Source organism: Porites lutea, chromosome 3 (genome assembly GCF_958299795.1).
Source record: "Porites lutea chromosome 3, jaPorLute2.1, whole genome shotgun sequence".
NCBI classification, from domain to species: Eukaryota; Metazoa; Cnidaria; class Anthozoa; order Scleractinia; family Poritidae; genus Porites; species Porites lutea.
Window position 1 is genome coordinate 26,168,178 of NC_133203.1, and position 22,594 is coordinate 26,190,771.

Sequence of the window (22,594 nt, forward strand, 5' to 3'; positions counted from 1 at the left end):
CTCTCAGTATGGGCGTAAACTTTGGGGATGTTAGGTACATCATTAACTGGGGTCCCGCACGAAATTAAATTTATTAGACCAGTTGCAGGAAGCTGGCCGAGCAGGACGTGATGGCATCAGGTCACACCTTATAATCACTTACTATGGTCAGCAACTGTCTCATTGTGAAGATGAAGTCAAAGACTTTGTAAAATGTGAGGGTTGTTATAGAGTAGCTTTGTACAAGAATTTTGACAGAAAAATCCAGCCTGTAAGTCCAGGACATGACTGCTGTTCTTACTGTGCTACAAAATGTTGCAATGAAAGCTGCACTGAGCTGGTACAATTTGAAAACCAGTCTCCCTTACCTGCATCATTACCCGCTCTCACTAGACCTGTCAGTGATGAAGACAAAGCTGACATCAGAGCAGCATTTACAGAATTGGTACAAGTGAAGGATGATAATGCCTTTGAAGCTGCATCACAGCATGCCTTTTCCCAGGAACTTGTCAGAGACATAGAAGAAAATTGTTATCGCTTGTTTACCGTTAAGGATGTTTTTGAATGCTTGCCCGTGTACTCACTGAATCACTGCATGAAAATTCTAGAAATAATCCAAGAAACGTTTGGAGATCTACCACACTTGGATAACAATCATCGACTTGTTGTTTCTGAAATTCCTGACTTTTTTGATCTGTTACCATGGGAACCAGAATATTTTGAGAGATACTTCGATGAAGCTGATGTCGACCTTGAGGAATTGGACATCTTATGATAATTATAAGTCTACAAAATGTATGTACACATCTCATGTCATGGTTTATTACCTTTTTTTTATTGAAAGACACAAGTCTCTTCTCTGACATTAATTTAAAAATAAGGCAGTTTATTTTTTAGAGTAAAGAGAAATCAGCAAGGATTGCCAAGCTGAGTACATGTTTAATAAATTTGAAAGTGAAAAATAATTCTTATTGCAGACAGATCAATAAATCATGTCATGGACAGTAACTTTTTACTAATTACAACAATAAGCCTTGTTTCTGGCATTAATGAATTAAAATATAGCTGTTTTTCCTTTTCTTTAATTGGAATGTCAAGCAGTATTCTTGTTTATATTTCTGCTGTTGTGAAAATGGTTTTATTTGTTTACATTTTGATCCGATGTTGTGTCAATACAATATGCAGGATAAATTTGAATGATACTATGTTGGGCTTACTCATTTACCTTTTACCCTTTATGAACTAATAAGGTTTCATTTTTTTAAGCAGTGACCCAGGCACTTGAGACAACCTTACCTCGAAATTATTTATAATTATTTTCACTTGACCTGGTGAACCTATCAAACAGTGAGCCAATGACAAACCAGCAAGGAACCTGGAGCAGACCCAAATGACAAGGAATTTTTTCATTTTTTAAAAAAAATAATATTAGACTGCATGTGGTCTACTGGATTAAGTATACATAATGACAGTTGGTATATCCCACACCAAAGCAAAAATTCAATTGGAGACACAATATGATACATGACATGATCCATGGTTGGAACTCAAAACGGAAAAAGCTGGGACGGTTACCTTTCACTTTGAGGTTTTACATAACAAAGTTGGTGCAGATTTTTATCAAAGTCTTTTATTATGGGCCTATACAACATTCATTTCAATTTTAAAAATACCAAAAATAATTGTAAAATTTAATATTCAAACAAGCATTGGAAAAAAGAGTCGTTTGTTGAAATTCCTTTTGATCACCAGTAACATACCCTCTATACATGTTAGAGTAACCTAGTCCCTTTAGATCACTCATTGTGCTCATAGATTGACTCCCATTTCTTTAGAAGATCACTTAACCCCTTGTGAAGATCTCGGTAATCAAGCTTATGTAGCAAATTGGAGGGAAACTTAGGGAAGGAAGGGTGGCCATCTCGCCCCCCCCCCCCCCCCCTTGAATACAAAGACCTCTTTGTTCATGAGGTCAGATGTGATTTGCTGAACCGCATCCTCTGGCCTTCCCTGAGCTCTCTGCTTGGAACCTCGAGACAATGTACAGTCGACATCAACAGATGTCACCAGTAATTCAAGAAGCTCTGAGCAACGTGCCAAGCGCTGTGCACTGTTCTCAGTCAAGTTTGCTCCCAACCCTCTCCATACACCTTTTACCACTTTATTACGATGCTCTAACTCAAGATCAAATGGAATATTTCTCCCTATGCCACCGTGCTTATTAAAAAAACGATTTAATTTCAATTGGCACGCTTCAGACTTTGACAAAAGAGCAACTACTTTCACAATGTATAACAAGACTACATAGGCATATTTGTGGTGGCCACCAGCTTTGTAAAACAAGAGAGCGAGCTTATAAAGGTCAAATAGCCTATCACCATCCCCCTCTTTAATAGCATCATTGAATTCTATAAGTATGAGCCCAAAAGCAAGTTTCCCTCTGTGATAATTGTACAGATAATCGTGTGTAGGACCCTCGTCACATAATGTATTCATTGCCTGGGGTCAAAACATAACGTTCACCAAATTGGTTTTTCCTATATTTAGAAACTCTGATTCTTTTACAAGCTCTGCTGGGAATGTGGTGTCTGGGAAAAGAATACTTTCGAGGAAAATGGTCTTGCTTGTTTTTGCCATCTGCCAAAATGGCCAACATGCAGCATCGTCGAGCCACGATTTTTTTCCTTGGCTATGAAGGACAAAATACTTTTAAGGATACCATTATTAACTAGGTGGATAGCTATAATCTCTTGTGGAATTTAAAAGGGAATTGGTTGAAATTCGGCGGAGAAATAGGCTAATTTTTTACGAAAAATTGTATTGCGTGACTTTTAAACGTGACATTCTAGAAGCTTCGCGAGAGTTCTAACGGATGCGCCAATTACTAGAATTGGTGCTGTATTAATGCAGAAGCATGATGAGAAGTTGTTCCCAGTTTGCCACGCCAGCAAGAAATTGTCAAGTGCAGAAAAGAACTATTCTACAATTGAGAAAGAGTGCCTAGCAGTAGCCTGGGGCATCAAGAGATTTCATCTTTATTTGTACGGAGTTCCCTTTGTTCTACAGACGGATCAAGAACCCCTAAAGTATATGAACAGTGCTAAGTTTGCGAACGGACGTCTCATGCGTTGGGCTATGTTTTTGCAAAGTTATACATCCAGAGTTGAAGCGATTAAAGGCTCAGAGAACGTTGGAGCAGATTACTTGAGTAGAGCTGAAGAATAAGTTTATTGACATTGAACTGCTCCTTATTTATCAATTTTTCTTGTTTAGGGGAAATTTAGGAAATTTCTTCAGAAAGGGGGTTATGTTACGAAAAATTGTATTGCGTGACTTTTAAACTTGACATTCTAGAAGCTTCGCGAGAGCTCGTAGTTTGTTTATTTTGGATCTTGTGTAAGCGTTTCTAAAGCAGTATATTTCGTAATCTTTCTATAATTAGACTATTTGGAAAGTTCTAGAATCTTATTGTAAAAGTATATAAGTAGGCGAGTCCGAGTTAAGTTTTAACTAGTTTTGACAAGCGTAGAGAGTTTGGCGTTAGTCGGGTTTAGTCAAGTGTGACGGAAGCAGTGTTAATTCAAGTTGGTGGAGGCCGGGTAAGTTCATCAGGTTAATTGAAGTTGGCAGAAGCCGTGTAAGTTTATCGAGTTACGTGCTGTTGTGGAGTTCTACTTCGTGGAAACTACGTTCATTTTTGGAATAAATCTTCTTGTTGCTGTTCCGACAACCCTGCGTTCAGTTTAGTATGCAAGCTACCCGTCCTCTAAAAGATTACCCGCGTAACATAATTTGTAAGTACGTTTTTAGAGTAAGAGTACAATTTTAGCACAAATCATGGACCTGAGTGAGGCTGGCGTCATCAACTGCTGTTACCGTGGAAACAATACATTGGGTGACCCATATGTGGCAGTTTCGTTCATCCCCCCAGAGAACCTCCCTCCAAACAAAATTTGTCATTTCCAACTTTGTTTCACTTTCTCAGAGTACTGCTCTTAATCTTTCAACATGGCTCGGTTTGCGCGCGACAAATTACTAATTGATAATCACGGAAATTTTTTACTGCCTGTGATTCCTTTTGCGCGCTGTCTGAGGCTAGACCCCACCCCTTTGGCCTTTCACTAGATGGTAGTGTAAGCGTAGACATCTTAGCATTTTGAACGCTACGATTTCAGATAATTATGGCCACACGATCACTGCGAGTGTGGCTTAACTTGTTTCAAAGCGATGGCCACAAAATGCTACGATTTTACGTTTACACTGGGAGTGATCACATTGTAATCATTTGCTTGCAATTTCACGAACCGGTAATCTAAAGCGTAGATATGGGTACTCCAAGAATACGAGGCAAGCACAAAAGAAAGGTAACTAAAACCGCCGTTTTATTTAATTCGCTTCCTATTACTGGACATCTCAACTGTTTATATGGGTCCTATCACACAAACTTGATTTTGATTTTGCTACTCTCGGTTTTGAGTTTTGAGTTCTTTCGGTGTTGTGTTGATGTCTTGCAAAGTTAATTTTCACGTAGTACGATCAGCATTGCAGAATTATGCTTGTAGAATCAAAAAGAAAATATATCTATATTTAAAGAAAGAAGAAAAGAAAATAATACTAGTAATCAAGATGATGATGATGATGATGATGACGACCACGGCATTGAACATCGTCGGCATAACATAGTGTTTTGAGATAAAAAGGAAGGATGGTGTCATATATAATTGTTATAGTAGTCCCTCAGGGAGCTACCCAAAGTTAAAATTGAAAAAGGAAAAGTCGGGAAAATGCGAGGATTTAAGAAGGAAAGTTGCACGGCTGAGGAATGAATCATGAAATAGTTGGAGCTTTGGTTATGTTGACAAATGCAAATTCTTCAAACTAGGATAATAATTGCTTGGATAATAATTAAATACTAATAATACTAATGATAATGATGATGATGATGATGATGATGATATAATAATCAAATAATTATCATAACAATAATAATAATGAAAATAACGATTACAATAATAGCAATGATATTAATAATAATAAGGATAAATTTTTAAAACCAAAATAATCTTAAAAGCTAGGGATACATTAAGATATTTTTAAGTGGAAGATAAATTCCTTTTTAATACAAAGCTCAGTCTCCCCGCGTGTCATTTTGCAGCTTGCCTTCATAAACAATGCAACGCTAAAAAGGAAAGCTCCGCCTTCAATTCAATTACCATGGCACGGCAGTCAGTTGAGAAACTGAGAAGTGAATTGTCTAAAACTGGGTAGATCAGAACAAGTCCGTGAGATCAACCTTTAGGGCAAATGTTGAAACGCAGAATTGACAACAGAAAAGTTGAGGTTTACGTTATTTCTTAACTAAACAATAAATCGCGAAGCTAAGAAAGAGCAAGGCACCTTATGACGAAGCTGACTTTTTATTGTGCCAATATAAACTAGGTTGCAGACTACTTCAATGCCGTTTTTTTTTGTCCACCTACTGCCCGAGACCCAAATTAAAGATATCAGCTAAAACAGAATAACTGTTTCATACCTCGCATAAATCTTTTAACTTTGCTGTGTCTTGTTGCTGAGGTGAGGTGGTTGTTCCAAGTGAACCGCCATAAAAAGAGGAAACCAAGAAAACAGCGAAATACTGAACCATTATTAGAGCTCAACCAGAACACTGCGATTACTGAAATCAGTGCTACGTGCTCGTCAGTTAAATAGCAAATATTTGTTTTGTTCCTGTTTTAATGTTGTTGGTCACTTCTTTATTTCATTTCCTTTTATGGTAGAAATATTTGCTTGTTTTCCTTCTAGAACAAGCTTCTCCTTTAAAGTGAGTCGTTATACATGCGGGTATAGTTTCAAATATTTTTATATACTATATTTAAATGACCATATCATTTACCTCGTATCTTTTACCAACCATATCATTTACCTGTGCACGTTTCGTTTGAGTTCGATTTTCCTTTTGCAGTAACCGTTTTTACTCGATCTCATTATACGTCTGCACGTTTGAGAACTTGGACATCGCACTGAAACAAATGCGTCATTTTAACCAAATGAAGTAACTTAAAGTATGTTATGTGCACGATATTTGTTGCCTCATTTTTCTTGATGATGGCCTCTTTTCTTTTTTAGTTCTAGCCCGCAAAAAAATTTAGGGTTGCAATCTCTTAAAAGCACCCACTTCCAGGTGGTTGGTGCTTATTATTAAATTACAATTTTAATTCAGTGCCAGCCAGGCAAGTCCCAACTGACAAAGTTCATAAGCTATATTCTTTGAAGATTCTGTTGCTAAGCATTTATCATTAGTAATGAAGTCTTAGCAAAGAGAGAACACGGATAAATAGCAACAAACCAGTTAAAATCAAGCGTTATGTCAAGGCACAATCATATGTTATTTATGTTGATACAATGTAAAATGTCTTTTTTGTCTCGCTGCATAGTTGGTCATCCGACTCGTGTCAACCTAATCTCTCTTTCAAGAGGCAATCAATTTCATCGCTCTATTAAAGGTGCTTACAACTGTATGCATTCCCGCGTTCGCTCTCTCTTGTTTTCTCCTCCCCTCCGTTCCTCTTTGTCATCTGTTGGGAGAACTTCTGTGCGATTATGATATTAGTTTTGCAATTGGGCAAATTTATAGCCCCAACATAATAACAAATTGTTTTGTATTATCGCTGTTAATTTAAATGCGTCTTTGTTTGACCGTCAATTAAACTGTCACTCATACAAGTGGCCAATTAATGCCATCGATCGAGCGTCATCTCTATTGTGACTTCAATGAGAACTTAAATGAGAGCTACCCAAATCCCTACTAGGGAATCGGCATAAATAGTTCCCCTTGATAAGGACAGAACCGTAATTCCGCATCTAGCTACTGTCTACTATCACTGCCATGCCCGTTTCTTGAGTACAAATATTTTCAAAGTTTAACTGAGATTTCGTCTTTGTTTTTTTGTTTTTTTGTTAACGTGCACGTAAGCAGAGTTTAGTAATTTAATTACAAGAGCATCAAGACTTTGATAGTGCTGATAGCTGTTGTTTATTGTTGTTTTTACAGGAAGTTTATTTTTCCTAGCACGCCAAAAATATCAAGTAGTGACCTCCTCATCATGTTTCCCCTGCTAAGTACGTAGGTCGTGTTTCTAAACAAGCTCGAACTTGGCTGTTGTTGCTTTGTTTTAAAATACAGAGATAGTAAGGACCAGCAAACTGGCCTGCGAGTAAAAGATACTCAAAGAGTAGCCGAGAGCAACTATAATTCCAGATTTTTTTTCCTTTGTCTTTCTTTCAGTACGTTTTTAATCTTAGAAAATGGAAAGAATTTCAAGTCGTCCAGGAAATTTAACTGTGAGTGGAAATTTGTTAAAAAATAAGCTCCTGCCAAAGTTTTTTTACAGATTCTCTAGAAAAGGAATACTAATAGTGTTTAATTTTCCCCCTGACAAGCTGCTTTGAATGGTTGTTTTTTCGTCTATCAGAAATCCGCTCCAAAGAGGCTTCCTTCTTTCTCATTACCATTTAAATACGCGTGAATTTCTTGCACTTTTCTTTTTCATAAACGAGAAAGTGAATTTAAAGTGAAAAGTCCATAAGTAATTAGTCCATTACACCAAGGCGTCCCTGACAAGGTTAGCGCGCTTACTCCTGGATTATTTGTATACCCTTTTCTACCTTGCCTTTTTTGTTTGTTTGTTTGCTTGTTTGTTTTTGTGATTTCCTTTTTTCTTTTCACAACAAAAATTCAACCAGAATGCCTCTTTCAAGGCAACGAGTCAGTTTCTTATAGGGCACTGCTACCAATTCAGTGTTAGAATTGTCTCCTACCACACTGCAGGCCCGGGTTCGATTACCGGCCAGTGCATCTATTTTTAAAGTTTAATGTGGATTAGAAAAATAAATCATAATAATAATACTAATAATAATGAGAGAAATGATTGTTATCGTCCAGTTATTTAGCTAATTTAGTCATAACAAGAGGTATAGAACAAAGGATTTTTCACAGATTGGAGATCCGATGTACACTACAGGAAGTAGGACAGTTGTTTTCACAGTTGTTTCACTGTGACAGATGTTTCCCAAAGCACAGAGTATTTACTGATCATTTCCGCTAAGCCTGAGCTCAAGCTTGGACAGCACCTTGTCGATGATCGCGTAGTAAATGTTAATATGGTGGTTAGCCTGCGCCATAGAAGAAACTAGACTCTGGTTTAGTACGTCTTCGAAACGGCGCTGAAATCCTTGTTGATTGGCCTTTTAAAAAAGCCATTGTCGATTTACCAATCAGGATGAAAGGAAATTTGAAACGCACTACCGGTAATTCTTTGAGTCCGTTGGTGACCCAGAACAAGGATATCGGCGCTGCTTGGCAGACCTTATTAACGGAGGTTAAATTACGTCTGCATGTGATGCAGGCTATACAGTGGTGCGATTCCGGTGTCAGCTGCGTGTGTCTTTCAGTTGTCCGTGTTCATCTACAAGGGCTTGAAGGCGACTCGATGGCGTTTGTCTGAGTGCCCTGGCTTCTTGTTATTCAAACTGAGAACTGGTCAGCCATTTCTTCGTTTTAAGACCCATTGCTGATGCTATCTGCCATAGGCAGTTGAAACTTTCTTCACTCCGACACTAGCCGAGGGTCTGAATTGTTATGTCGAGCGGGGTTGATTCTAAAAGGTTATGCGGAAGTTGATTCTAATCAATTCATGAGTGGAATTACGTCACACCAGCTATTGCAGTGGGCACAGTGCCTAACAATTAAAACATAGGCACGTTAAACGTGCATGAGCTATTTTGAATGCTTCGGTGTAACTATAATACTTCGGTGTAACCTTACCAAGAGTGATGAATCTACCTTTTTTATCCTAAATGTAGATTTGGTTTTTGTGCGAAATTGGGTTTTGCCATACATAAATGAAAACGCGAAACGCTCAGCTGAGTCGATCCTCAACCTATATATTCACTTTCCTCTGTCTTTCCCTGTTACATCTGGCGCAAGTTAAACAAATTGTTAAAGTGAAATAAATTTCGACTCACCAAACGTTGATTAGAAGGAAAACTTTAAGGTTTCCTCGGAGTTTCTTAAGCCAAAATGTGACTCATCGAATACTGAATAGTTACGAAATACCAGGATTTTTATCATTGTGGTAGATGGTTGCATCATCATAATTCACGAGGTTTTCACGTGAGATTCTACTCAGTGAAATAGTCTTTAACTCCGACAACTTATTTCTTCATGTTTTAAAAGCTATCGCTTCTTAAAAGACAAAAGCCTTTTTTAAGGCGTTGGTTACAAAACGAAACAGGTCTTCATACGTCCAAGTTACTATTTATCATTGTGAAAAGTCAATCTGCATGAGATGTACAGTCACACAGCTGGCACGTGAAAGTGTTGGACTTTGCCCCCTTTCGTTGTTCGTACGTGAGGGAATTCGAGTTATCACACAGTAAACTAGTAAACAGAATTATAAAAATAACTCTTACAGACAATTTGCACGTGAAGATGTTGGTCTTTGGGCCTTTTACAATTCGTACGTTAAAAAAAGGCAAATTGTTTACTGCAAAATATTCTCAAACGATTTTAAGAAATCACCTCGGCTTCATTACAACATCTGGAATTAAATTATGTCTAATGCAACGTCAAGGTTGATAACCTAACATTTATTAACATTTGTGAGACAGTCTTTAACTCCGACAACTTATTTCTTCATGTTTTAAAAGCTATTGCTACTTAAAAGACGAGAGCCTTTTTAGGGCATTGGTTACTAAACGAAACAGGTCTTCATACGTCCAAGTTACTATTTATCATTGTGAAAAGCCAATCTGCAGGAGATGTACAGTCACACAGCTGGCACGTGAAAGTGTTGGACTTTGCCCCCTTTCGTGGTTCGTACGTGAGGGAATTCGAGTTATCACACAGTAATCTATAGTAAACAGAATTACAAAAGTAACTCATGCACACAATTTGCATGTGAAGATGTTGGTCTTTGGCCCTTTTACAATTCGTACGTTAAAAAAAGGCAAATTGTTTTACTACAAAATTTTCTCAAGCGCTTTTAAGAAATCACCTCGGCTTTATTACAACACCTGCAATAAAATTATGTTTCATGCAAGGTCAAGGTTGATAGCTTAACATTTATTTACTACCAAGAAAATTATCAAACTGCCGAAATATATTTCTGCTTGTATCATGTTAATCCACTCAATACAACAGTATCTAATTAATGTGTCAACTAGCTTGTTCCAATTTTATTCCCTAACGCTGCTGTGTCTACTTAAGTTACGCATCTTTACTAAATAAAATACGTTTCAGAAACTATAATACTTAGTATGTAGGAAGGATGTATCATGTTGTTCACTTATTATTCTTTTTTTATTTGGTTTTGCCGGAACGAAAAAGGTCTGTTGAACTTTGTAAGCGAGAGAATAATATTTTTAAAGCTTGTTTACAGGATTAACAATACTCGGTACAGCTTTCACAAAAATAAGCTGCCTTTTTAAACTTCTTAAACCACAGTTTATAGGGCGCATACTTTCGAGTTAAAGTCTATATCTAAATATCAATTATTACTTTACTGGAAGAGCTTTGAAAATATATGATCTTTTATACTCTACCCAGTTGCAGCAGGTGAAACAGAACTCATACTGACGTGCGTTGTACCGATAGCCGAATTCGGTCAGAAATGTCTTGAAGTAGCTTCAACACTAAAATATGAACCCTTAAACAGCTGCATCACTGTACACAGCGTTTGAATAATGAAGATATTTAATATAATGTTTCCAAACACCTGTAGCCGTAATAAAAGACGAAAAAATGTGAAGAATAAAGATGGCGGTCTCAAAGTGCCCTTGTTCGACCTTTACCAATGTCATGTTTAAGTAGATGCTAAGATCTCATTGGTTCCTAAGCATCAACTAATATTACCTTCAACCTTATTGGCTCTTGCAACAAACATCCGACCATACAAAGTTACAAAGCCACGAAGATACATACGCTCACACCACTGACATATGAGCTCTTTTTTCAAAATAGCTCAAAAACTACAAATATGTAAATCAACATGGTACCCTTCACTAATAACCAGAAACTCATAACGTGCCAGTCAACCACTGTCTCTTGTGAATTTAACTGGATTTACCACGCCGACTTCAGGTTAAAATAGAAAATATCTATCTCCTCGAAATAATAAAAAGATGTATAAACTTCTTTAAAAACTGACTTTGCCCAAATTTATCTTGCTGCCCAAAAAATCTGAGTTGCCCAAAGTTTTTGAGGGGCTGTTCCCCCGGTCAGTGCTCCTTTGGCTTTGCCTCTAAGACAGCACTGCAATTATACTCTCTCAATACATTACCTCCGTTCACTGCTATAATAGGCTATGGCTGTTCTTTTAATTACACACCTTTACTTTCAGAAATCTATACTGAGTCACGGTTTTCCAGGCATTCCTGGGTCAAACGGCATGCCAGGAGTGCCAGGCGTGCTTGGGCCGCTGGGACCCCAGGGAAGAGAAGGTCCAAAAGGACAAATTGGTGATAAGGGATCACAAGGAGTGCAGGGTCCAAGAGGAGACAGAGGGCGCGAAGGGCCCCCCGGGAAGAGCGGACCACTAGGAAATATGGGAATGAAAGGTGAATCGGGGCTTGTGGGAATGAAAGGAGAGCGAGGCATTGTGGGAAATCAAGGAAGAAAAGGAGTCAAAGGAGAGAAAGGAGAAAGCGTCAAAGCAAGTCAAACAAGTGTAGTACCACAAACCAACTGGAAACAATGTGTGGAAATCAGCCAGCGGTACTGATAACGGAAAGATTAAGGTAAACAAGGAAAGCGTTAAAAGTTAAACACTAACTATTTATAAATACCATCATCATAGGTGGAAAGAGGTTTATTTTAGATAAACTTTAAAGCACAGCTATGACCCCAACCTCATTACCTCAGCCTTTATCCCCAGTCAACCAGCTGGCATTAATTTTTTGTGTTATCGTGATTTTTTTTCCAGGACTGTGCTTTTAACAAGTTTAAGTCAGATACTGCGCTGAAAGTCTCATTCCAGGGAGTCATGAGGGTCATAGGTGATAATCAGTGTAATCGGTGGTATTTCAAGTTTAATGGAACGAATGCAATGGACCAATGACGATTGAGGCTATTGTTTACAACAACTGGTCATCTGGGAACCCTAATCTGCATCATCATTGGTCATTTGAGGGATACTGTGAAAACATCTCACAAGGGGCGGTTAGTGTGGAATTATGGGTAGGACAGTGTAGCAGCCAAACCCTGGGTGATGCTTTCACTGGGTGGATTTATGTGTCCCGGATAATGATAGAGGAAGTATCTAGGCCCCAGTCCTAACAGAAGTCTCCCTCCCTAGATTTCTGGTGACCAAGTTTTTCTCTTTCGACTTTTCTAGAAAAACAAAGCAACTTTCAAGTAGTTTATTTGCGCGAAACATGTTGAGGTAAATTACATGCGCTTAAGGCGCCGTAATACGGGCAACAGAAACGTAAAACTTGTTTTGCAACATTGCTGCAAAACGGACGAGTTGAAAAGCGATGTTGTGCGTTTTACCACCCGCACGTTCAAACCTTTCTAGCAACAAATAAAGGTGACTGCAATTTGCGTGAATACTGACTTCTGCTTGGATAAAATTATGTGGGAGCCACGCCATGCACTGGACTTAGATCACTTGCTGCAAAAGAACTTTGTCCTGGGGCCCGTTTCTCGAAAGTCCCGATAATAAATGACCCGTTAAGCTGTTGTTTTCATGCAAGATAGAGGTTTCAATAGTTTTGCGTCTAATATGAGAAAACTATCACTAAATGAAACAAAATGAAGCAGTTTGTTAGCCTGGACCCGTGCTCTTATTCTTTATATTTCGATTTGAAAATTCGATTTAGGGCCCGAAAGGTTACTGGGATTTTCGAGAAACGGGCAACTGGGCCGGTAAAACGAGCAACACGCACAGATTTTGTTGCAAAAAGTAGAACTACTCCCTACTTTCTGCAACAAATTTTCGCAGCTTGCAAAAGGATGATTTGTTGCAGGACAGGCTGAATGTGGGTAGTAAAACGCGCAACATCGCTCTTTAACTAGTGTCGCAGCAATGTTGCAAATAAAGTTGCACGTTTCTGTTGCCCCTTTTACCGTACCTTTAGATTTCGCGTGCTCAATAACCTTCGCTTTTGTGCGTCGTTTTGACAAGATGGCATGATTTTTGTGAGTCAAATTACTTGTTAGTAAGACTAACTAGACGTTTGAACGTGTAAGAAATCTGATAGTAAATTACGGTAACCTGGAATGATTGAGCTGTGCTTAACGTAGATGTAACTTAAATTAAAAAAAAATAACAAAGAAAAAGGAGATGACTCTAAAACAAGAGCAATAAAGTAGCTAGTCAATAAATCGTCAATCATTTATATTATTGCAGTACGTTAATACTTGTGATGTAGGCGATTTCCTAGGTCACGCAACTGGTCTTAGATATAAAAAAGATGGTATATTACCCATTTTGAAGTTCAAGGAGTTTACTTGCCAAACAAACTATGGGGGGAGGGGGGGGGGAGTGGAGGTGAAATGCCAAAATATATTGGCCACCATAGATAAGGTCTGGAGGAGGTTTCTCCGGATCCACGATTTGACCCCAAATATGGTGAGGGATTCGGGATATCACAAAATTTATTGAGGGGATACGGAATTTGACCGCTACTCAAGAGGTGGATGCCTCAAAATCTTGACATGAGATACAGAATTGGAGAAGAAAACGGTAATCGGGAAAGAGATGACAGGAGATCGTGTTGCGGGACTGTCATGAAAAAGGAGCGGGACTGTGGGATCAGGAACCAATAACCCCCCCTACCCCCCCCCCCTGCTTTTTGTCTACAATCTGGTGATTAGATACTCTGAGAAGAAACAAAAATTATGCGAGAAAAATGCTTTTAATAAAAAGAAAAAGAAACCGCGGTTAGAATTTAACCCTGGTTTAGCGCTAATCGGCTTCCGAACAGCTGGGCTCTATCTCAGACAAAAATAGTTCGGACACTTTAACCAAGCGCTGTTTTTTTTTTCCTTCTCGCGCTCCCCTCGTCCCTCTCAAAGTTATTTATCGCGGTTCGGTCACCAAATCTTGTACACCAACATTGAGGGGACAAGGAGACCCCAAAGTTTCCCAACCATTTGACTGAGACTGTGTTTTAGAGGAATTTTTAGGCATGTGACTCCTCGTTGGCTCTAGTGGCGGGAAGTCGCTCGGCAGGTATATACACGTTTCGGAGCCATTTTTTTTTTTTGGGAAAAACATAAGAGATTTCACGGATAGAAAGAGAGAAGACAATCAATAGAGGAAATAAGTCTTTGTTTCTTTAATTACAACATTCCAAGGTATTAAAAAAGCTTTGTACGTATTGGGTTTAAAGAGCGAACAACGGATGGGTCAAAACTACGCGCATTATTACGCAGGCTTTGTATCTTGCCGCTAATATATTGGACCGTTGGAGACACGATTGGACGGGTCACCATAACGGGTCACCATACTATCCAGGGCGTTTTCTAAGACCTCTGTGGTATATATAATGGATTAAGAAAGAAAAGGATAAGGTTCTTTACACTTAATTGAAATAGCCAAGGTTTATAGCGCCTTGATACATGTAAGACAAGTTATTAAGACTTTGATCATGGTGACACAATTGTTCGCTGAAAGAAACTTATAAATATCTTAATTGAATTAATGAACGGTGACCCGTGTACACGCCGAGTATAACGCTTTTTTTGAGGTTTTAAGGATAGGTGTTGTCCTCTTTTAATATGATCCATGCTTTGTACCTCAATTCCCACATTTATGGCACAGTTGTTTGTTTTAGAGCTATTCAGGAAGGTGTATATTTGGGGTAAAAAATGAGAACCGATGTCACCATTTGGCCCAAGGCCAAATTAAAATACGTTGTAAACAACTTATAAAAAGTTGTCGATTTTACAGCAGTAGCCTGGAATACCATTAAGAAAATTTTTGGCTTCGGACCAAACAGTTACACCTGATTGTAGCTGACACCCTTTTTATGCGCTTTAATATTAGTCAATAGTATCTTTAGAAATTTAGAAAGCGGGATACTGTTGTCGCTGATACGTCTTGGGAATAATCCTGGCTTGTTGCATTTTGCTCCAAACAGGAGGAAACGTTTCCCCCTTTCTCTCGAAATCGCTTAATCGCTCTTTCAGCTGTCTTTGGCCTCTTGCCCGTAACTTAGAAAGGCGTCCCTTTGGGCCCTGTTCCTACACTCTTTCTTGGCAAAGAGGCCTTCTCTATTATTCTCCACACATTTTCTCTGGAAATGTGACACATTCGAACGACTGTCCGTATATGAAAAGCCTGAATCTTACGCAGATAGTATGCACGTGCTATATTGTCACACTATCAATCGGCCACCTGAAAGCTGTTTGTGTACGGTTTAGTGCACACTCAGTTCCTTTTATTTTCCAATACTCTGCTCTGCCCAAGAAATTTCTGCGAACTGGTCATTCTTTGTGTTATGTTGTTATGACCAAATAACAGTTTCTCTTACAAAGAGTCTTATTCTCGTGCATACGTACGCGTAATTTTATTTTGAGACCTTCCTTGTAAAAGCATAACATACAAGTTAAAAAGGTCTGTTAGAAGAGGCACCTTGAAGGTCACCCTGGGGACAAGGGTTACAGAAAAATCACCCTTTTCTATTATTATGTCACTTTACTTATATCTCTCTTTCCGTTATGTTCGTTGCATTAAATAAGCAAATCTATATTTTAAAAAAAATGCACTGGCCGGGAATCGAACCCGGGCCTCCCGCGTGGCAGGCAAGAATTCTACCACTGAACCACCAGTACCATATTGACCGACTTATTGAGCTATTTTGAAAAAATAGCTCATTTGTCAGTGGTGTGAGCGTATGTATCTTTGTGGCTTTGTATCTTTGTATGTTGGGATGTTTGTTGCAAGAGCCAATAAGGTTGAAGGTACTATGAGTTGATGCTTAGGAACCAATGAGATCTTGGCATCTATTTAAACATGGCATTGGTAAAGGTCGAACAAGGGCACTTTGAGACCGCCATCTTGATCCTTCACAATTTTTTCGTCTTTTATTACGGGTACAGGTGTTTGGAAGCATTACATAAAATATGTTCATGATTCAAACGCTGTGAACAGTGATGCAGCTGTTTAAGGGTTCATATTTAAGTGTGGATGCTGCTTCGAGGCATTTTTGACCTAATTCGGCTATCGGTACAACGCACGTCAGTATGAGTTCTGTTTCACCTGCTACAACTGGGTAGAGTATAAAGATCATATATTTTCAAATCTCTTCCAGTGAAGCAATAATTGATATTTAGATATAGACTTTAATTCTAAAGTATGCGCCCTATAAAATGTGGTTTTAGAAGTTTAAAAGGCAGCCTATTTTTTTGAAAGCTGTATCGATTATTGTTAATCCTGTAAACAAGCTTTAAAAATATTATTCTCTCGCTTACAAAGTTCAACCGACCTTTTTCGTTCTATTTAGTAAAGATGCGTAACTTCAGTAGAAACAGTAGCCTTAGGGAATAAAATTGGAAGAAGCTAGTTGACACAATAATCAGATACTGTTATATTGAGTGGAGCAACATGATATAAGTAGAAATATATTTCAGCAGTTTGATAATTTTCTTGGAAGTTAATAAATGTTAAGCTATCAACCTTGACGTTGCATGAAACATAATTTAATTGCAGATGTTGTAATAAGGCCGAGGTGATTTTTTAAAATCGTTTGAGAAAATTTTGTAGTAAAACAATTTGCCTTTTTTTTTACGTACGAATTGTGAAAGGGCCAAAGACCAACATCTTCACATGCAAATTGTGTGCATGAGTTATTTTTATAATTCTGTTTACTAGATTACTGTGTGATAACTCGAATTCCCTCACGTACGAACGACGAAAGAGGGCAAAGTCCAACACTTTCACGTGATAGCTGTGTGACTGTACATCTCATGCAGATTGGCTTTTCACAATAATAATAATAACTTGGACGTATGAAGACCTGTTTCGTTTTGTAACCAGTGCCTTAAAAAAAGGCTCTTGTCTTTTAAGACGCAATGGCTTTTAAAACATGACGAAATAAGTTGTCGGAGTTAAAGACTGTTTCACAAATGTTAATAAATGTTAGGTTATCAACCTTGACGTTGCAAGAAGCATAATTTAATTGCAGATGTTATGATGAAGCCGAGGTGATTTCTTAAAATTGTTTGAGAAAATTTTGTAGTAAACAATTTGCCTTTTTTTACGTGCGGATTGTAAAAGGGCCAAAGACCAACATCTTCACGAGAAAATTGTGTGCGTGAGTCATTTTTATAAATCTGTTTACTAGTTTACTGAATGATAACTCGAATTCCCTCACGTACAAACGACGAAAGGGGGCAAAGTCCAACACTTTCACGTGCCAGCTGTGTGACTGTGCATCTCATGCAGATTGGCTTTTCACAATGATAAATAGTAACTTGGACGTATGAATACCTGTTTTGTTTTGTAACCAATGCCTTAAAAAAAGGCTCTTGTCTTTTGAGAAGCAATAGCTTTTAAAACATAAAGAAATAATTTGTCGGAGTTAAAGACTGTTTCACTGAGTAGAATCGCACGTGAAAACCTCGTGAATTATGATGATGCAACCATCTACCACAATGATAAAAATCCTGGTATTTCGTAACTATTCAGTATTCGAAGAGTCACATTTTGGTTAAGAAACTCCGAGGAAACCTTAGAGTTTTCCTTCTAATCAACGTTTGGTGAGTAGAAATTTATTTCACTTTAACGATTTGTTTTTGTTTATTTGCATGATGTAACAGGGAAAGACAGAGGAAAGTGAATATATAGCTTGAGGATCGACTCAGCTGAGCGTTTCGCGTTTTCATTTATGTACCGCAGCAATACGCAATTTCGCATGAAAACCCAATCTACATTTAGGATGAAAGAGGTAGATTCATCACTCTTGGTAAGCTTACATCGAAGCATTAAAGTTACACTGAAGCATTCAAAATAGCTCATGCACGTTTAACGTGCCTATGTTTTTAATGGCGGGCTTTCTTATTACAATCATTATAATGACAAAAAAAAAAGTCCTCTCGCTACTTTCCGTCTGATGGCACGACTGCCTACCTGTCAGATGTATCTCCCACCATTCTATAATTTTCCTTCAACAAAGATCCACAGACTCTTTCGGTGTGGTTCGAGTCTAGCCATTTAACAGTGAACAGAACTAAGACTTAAGCATTATCCGTCGGATCCTGTGACTATGATTATTCTTTATTTCTTAATGATGCTAGAATAATATAAAGATTTAGCCAGGGCTAAAAGCGAAGCTCTCGATAATATTTGTAGTTTGTTCAAACAAAATATAAAATCGTCTAATGCTAAGCGGCGAAGGAATGCAACGCCAACAGCAAGTGGTAACGTTGCGAGTATGCGCGAGCCGCTGGACGGAAGTTTGTGGTGGTATTGGATCGCAGCGAATGCAGCAAAGAAAAATGGCGCCTCTTCTTAAAATTACCATCGTCTTAGTCATCTGTTTTATCTTTGTGGAGTGCAGATAAGACAAAGTCTTCTTTGTAATATGCGAGATTGGTCTCAAGGCTAATAAGTCGCAGATCATTCACAATTTTGCGCGGTTTGTGGTCCATGAGTGATTATTGTTTCGTGTTTTGGCTTGCGCGTGGACACGTCGATCGGGTTCTGTGTAACAGCTGCAAACTACTCTATTAAACACTGGATAACTGGGAAAAAATCTCTTCATGTAAGTTGTGACCGAGTACAAAACGTCCGACGCTTACGATTTGTATAAAACGCTGTGAAAAAAAAATTCTAAATGCTAGTCTGTTTAGATAGTCATAACTGTAGTTCTTGCGACAATCTCCTTGCAATAATAAGATTTCACGTCAGTTTTGGTTCAGGAACGCCCTGCTTTTCAGAGATGTGCAACCTTAGTGCAGTGATTCTGCCAGTGATTACTTTTCAGAGATACCCCATCCTAACCACCAGTGGCCAAAGCAGGTGCAGTGCCCTAATTCTGCGACTGATAAAATTTCAAAGATATGCCACCCAGGGCTATGAAATTGTATATTTCTTCTTTTGACTAGATGATGTAAAACTAAAGACCCAAACTCTAGAAATGACATCTATCAAATCTATGTGATGCCTAAACTTATTCAGGGGTGTAGGCAGAATTTTGTAATATGGATGCTCCTGACTACAAGATGCCCCTTATACTTCTAAAATAAAGAATGCAGACGATGTGACGATGCAGTTGTCACCAATGACTGTCACCTGAATCAACAAGGTTTAGTGCTGAGCGTCTCATAGGGAGCTCCTGCAACAGGCAAAAGGCAAATGAAATTTTTCATAACTTGTCATCTTGCGACACCAGGAGCATCAATGAGCTTGTTTCAGGGGCAATTTTACATAAATTGCAACTTGTGCAGCCTATGATATATGACTATATACACTACTACAATGTATACACAGCCAAACCGACATTGGCAAGCCAAGTGCTCCTAAATTCATGTGCACAAACACTGAATATATGAGACCCAGAGTATCAAAAGATCTATTTCTATTGGAGAGTGAAAAGTTACCCCCATGGCATTTAGTTGTTGCCAGCAACTAGCGATACCCGTTTAGATATTCAGGATTTCTAAAGTGTAATGGATACGAATTTATATTGAAGAAGGAAAGAAATATTTTAGATAGAAAAGGGATAATAACATTTATGATTTTTGTAAGCGTACAAATACATTGTATGTGATGAAGCTAATTCTTATGTGGATGCCAATGTAAGGAATCAAATACAGGGATTTCATGTCTAGTGTTGTCTGTACTTCAAACAGGAATGGCTGTCCAGCAAGTGCAAAGGTGAACAAGGGCAAGAATTGTTTTGCGCTTGAACTTGTGTTAGTGTCAAAGTGGGAGTAATATTGTAATGGTCATATGAAAATGCATTAAATCACACTTATTAAATCACTTTTATAGTAGAGCAGGGAAAAGAATGCACATATGTGTATTTTCATATTTTATATTGATTTCAGTTATGTTTGAAGACATTATGTAAACATTTTAAGCATAACATTAAAACTCTTTTAGACGCCAATTTTGTATGTATAAACAAATCATCATTGAATAATTATCAGAATAAAATCATCTTCCAAATGGTAAGGGGTTCTTGTCAGTGAATCTGAGAGCTTACAGTGCATGATTATTAAAACGCAAATTCATCAGTGTTCCCCCCCTTGGATGCAAAATCAAACATTCAACAATGAAAGAGTGTTCCGAAAAAATGCTCTTACAAATAAGTTTTGTTGGGATATACTTTTACATGTTAACGAAAAATCTAAAAGCAAGGTTGAAAAGGACAAAAAAAATTTGTCCATCTTTAACGAAGTTTTATCAAATAATATTTCACAATCCACCGCCTCGATCTCTTAATCTCTGAGAATAAGTAATCGCCATAGAGCACCAATGTAAACCAGAAAAGCAAATTATCGAAAATGGAAGGAAACATCCGACTATGGCCTTACTTGTAAGAGTAGGAAATTTGCTTGTTGATTTCATGCCGCTAAATAGTATCAAAATACTCAAACTTCCCCCCTTTGAATTAACCATTAAAAGTGAAAATACGGAGTGACCGAAAGAGAAGTTTAATCTGTTTAGTCGCTTGTGTGGGATATATAACTGGATCTCGCTGTACGGTTAGGGTCAAATACTACAAAAATACCAGGGTCACATAAATTACGTTGAATTCAGGCTGCTATAATTGTAACACATAACATTCGATGCTGCTGCTCCACATTTCACAAAGTAAATCAAGGGGTATATCTTACCTAAATGTTAGGCAGCTCTAAAGATCGTGGAGGATAACCCAGAAATCCGTGACCGCTTGAATGTCAACAAATCAACATATCACAACAAACGACCTCGTGAACGCTTTATCTGCTTCATCAGAGGAGCCAAATGGACGAAAATTAATCAGCTAATTGGTCCTTCTCCCATACATGACACTTCAACATGGCTTAGCCAAAGTATCCAATCTATATGACATGTCTGTTGTTGATTGGGTATGCAAAAAAATTTCCCTTGAAAGTGCTTCAGAACAGCTTTCGGCCATTACGATTTCCCGTCAACAAGTGCTTCCCAGCAAGCTTGACGCATGCGCAAACGTTACCACTTGCTGTTTGCAACGCCAGAAAACGGTGAAAAACAACAATAGGTCTAATTAGCAAAAGCAACTTTGCACGTGCAGCACACTTTTTTTGTACATTTCTTTGCCGTTGTTTTGCACGACTACAACGCGAAACTTCCAGAAACTTCTTAGTTCAGTACACGTTTTATGGAGGAAATGTCGTACGTGTTCCCCTTCACTTTTTTTCACAGCCGCTGCCGCTTATTTTCACCTTGCAATGGTGGCCGCTAGCATTTCTCATTTTGTCACCGCTACAAAATTTTCATGTTGTTCTTCCAACAAAAAAATGTCTCCTTCGGTTTTTTATCTCTCGCTCTAAATCCCTGTCACCCTTTTTCTCGTTGAGCTTCGCTGGCCTGCCGCCCACTTTCTCTTTTTCTCTGTCTTTCTCTTGCTTTATATTCCAAATTTGTGGACATGACTATATATCTAAGCTTAATACTTTAGACAACACTGATACGGAAACAATTTTCGTTTTCCGTTTTCGTCTCTATTGACTCTGTTTTGTCTCTGCTTTACAAGACGCCGGTGGCTATGCGATTTCCCGCCAAAATAACCTCGAGTTGCATTTGGGTTGCCATACTTGTTGATTAAGTTATTTTACATTGGTATACCTGTGGTGCGGACGGACGGTCTCTCGGGCGGTGTACGGTCACGTGATTAGCAAATTTTCTCGGGCGGGTAGATTACTTCATTTTCTTACCCATGGTGCTCCGCTGGCGCGCTTCGCGCGCGAGAACTCCGCTATAATTTCTCAAATGTATTAAGATTCTTGGAGTTAATCTAGACAAAGACCTATCCTATAAAGAACAAATATCAGATCAACTAAAGAAAGTAAACGCGAAGGCCTCCGCGCTGAGAAGAATAAGGCGTTTTCTTCCCCAGGATGCAATGATGTTAAATTTTATAAAGCATTTATATTACCTCATCTAGAATACTGAAGTCTTTTATTTGTAGGTACAGGTCAACGCAACTGTCTCGAAGATGTGAATCGGGCACAAAACAATGTCATACGACGAGCTGCTAACTACGGCTGGCATGAAATCCTTATATTGTAGGCGCTTACATCAGGCGTTAATACCTCTTTTTAAATGCTTAACTGGTACGGGACTTACTTATATTGGAAACCTTTTTAAACATAGGCATACACCTTATGGGCTAAGAGGCTTGAATTTGGAATTACCTAATTTTAATCTTAAATTTAAAAAGAATTCTTTCACTTATTTATTAACTAAGTTATGAAACAGTTTGCCCTCTCAAGTGCTTCTTTCAAGTGATGCAAATGACTTCAAAAGTAAATTGCAAGATTGTAGCTTTTTAGAACGTGTCGCGCTTATAGTTTTCCTGTCACGTTTTAGTATATGGCTTTTTAGTCGGTTTTAGCTTTTTACATTTTATGTTTTTATCA

At 38.2% G+C, this 22,594-nt stretch overlaps 1 non-coding gene and 1 pseudogene across 1 annotated transcript; one reads left to right on the forward strand and one right to left on the reverse strand.

The window, feature by feature from the left end:
- The window catches only part of LOC140930813 (uncharacterized), a 117,184-nt pseudogene extending 104,871 nt beyond the window's left edge, over positions 1 to 12,313 (forward strand).
- A 3,433-nt stretch (positions 12,314 to 15,746) lies between these two features.
- Positions 15,747 to 15,817, reverse strand: Trnag-gcc (transfer RNA glycine (anticodon GCC)). Its single transcript has one exon. It is a non-coding gene; the product is annotated as a tRNA-Gly (tRNA).
- Positions 15,818 to 22,594: the final 6,777 nt, after the last annotated feature.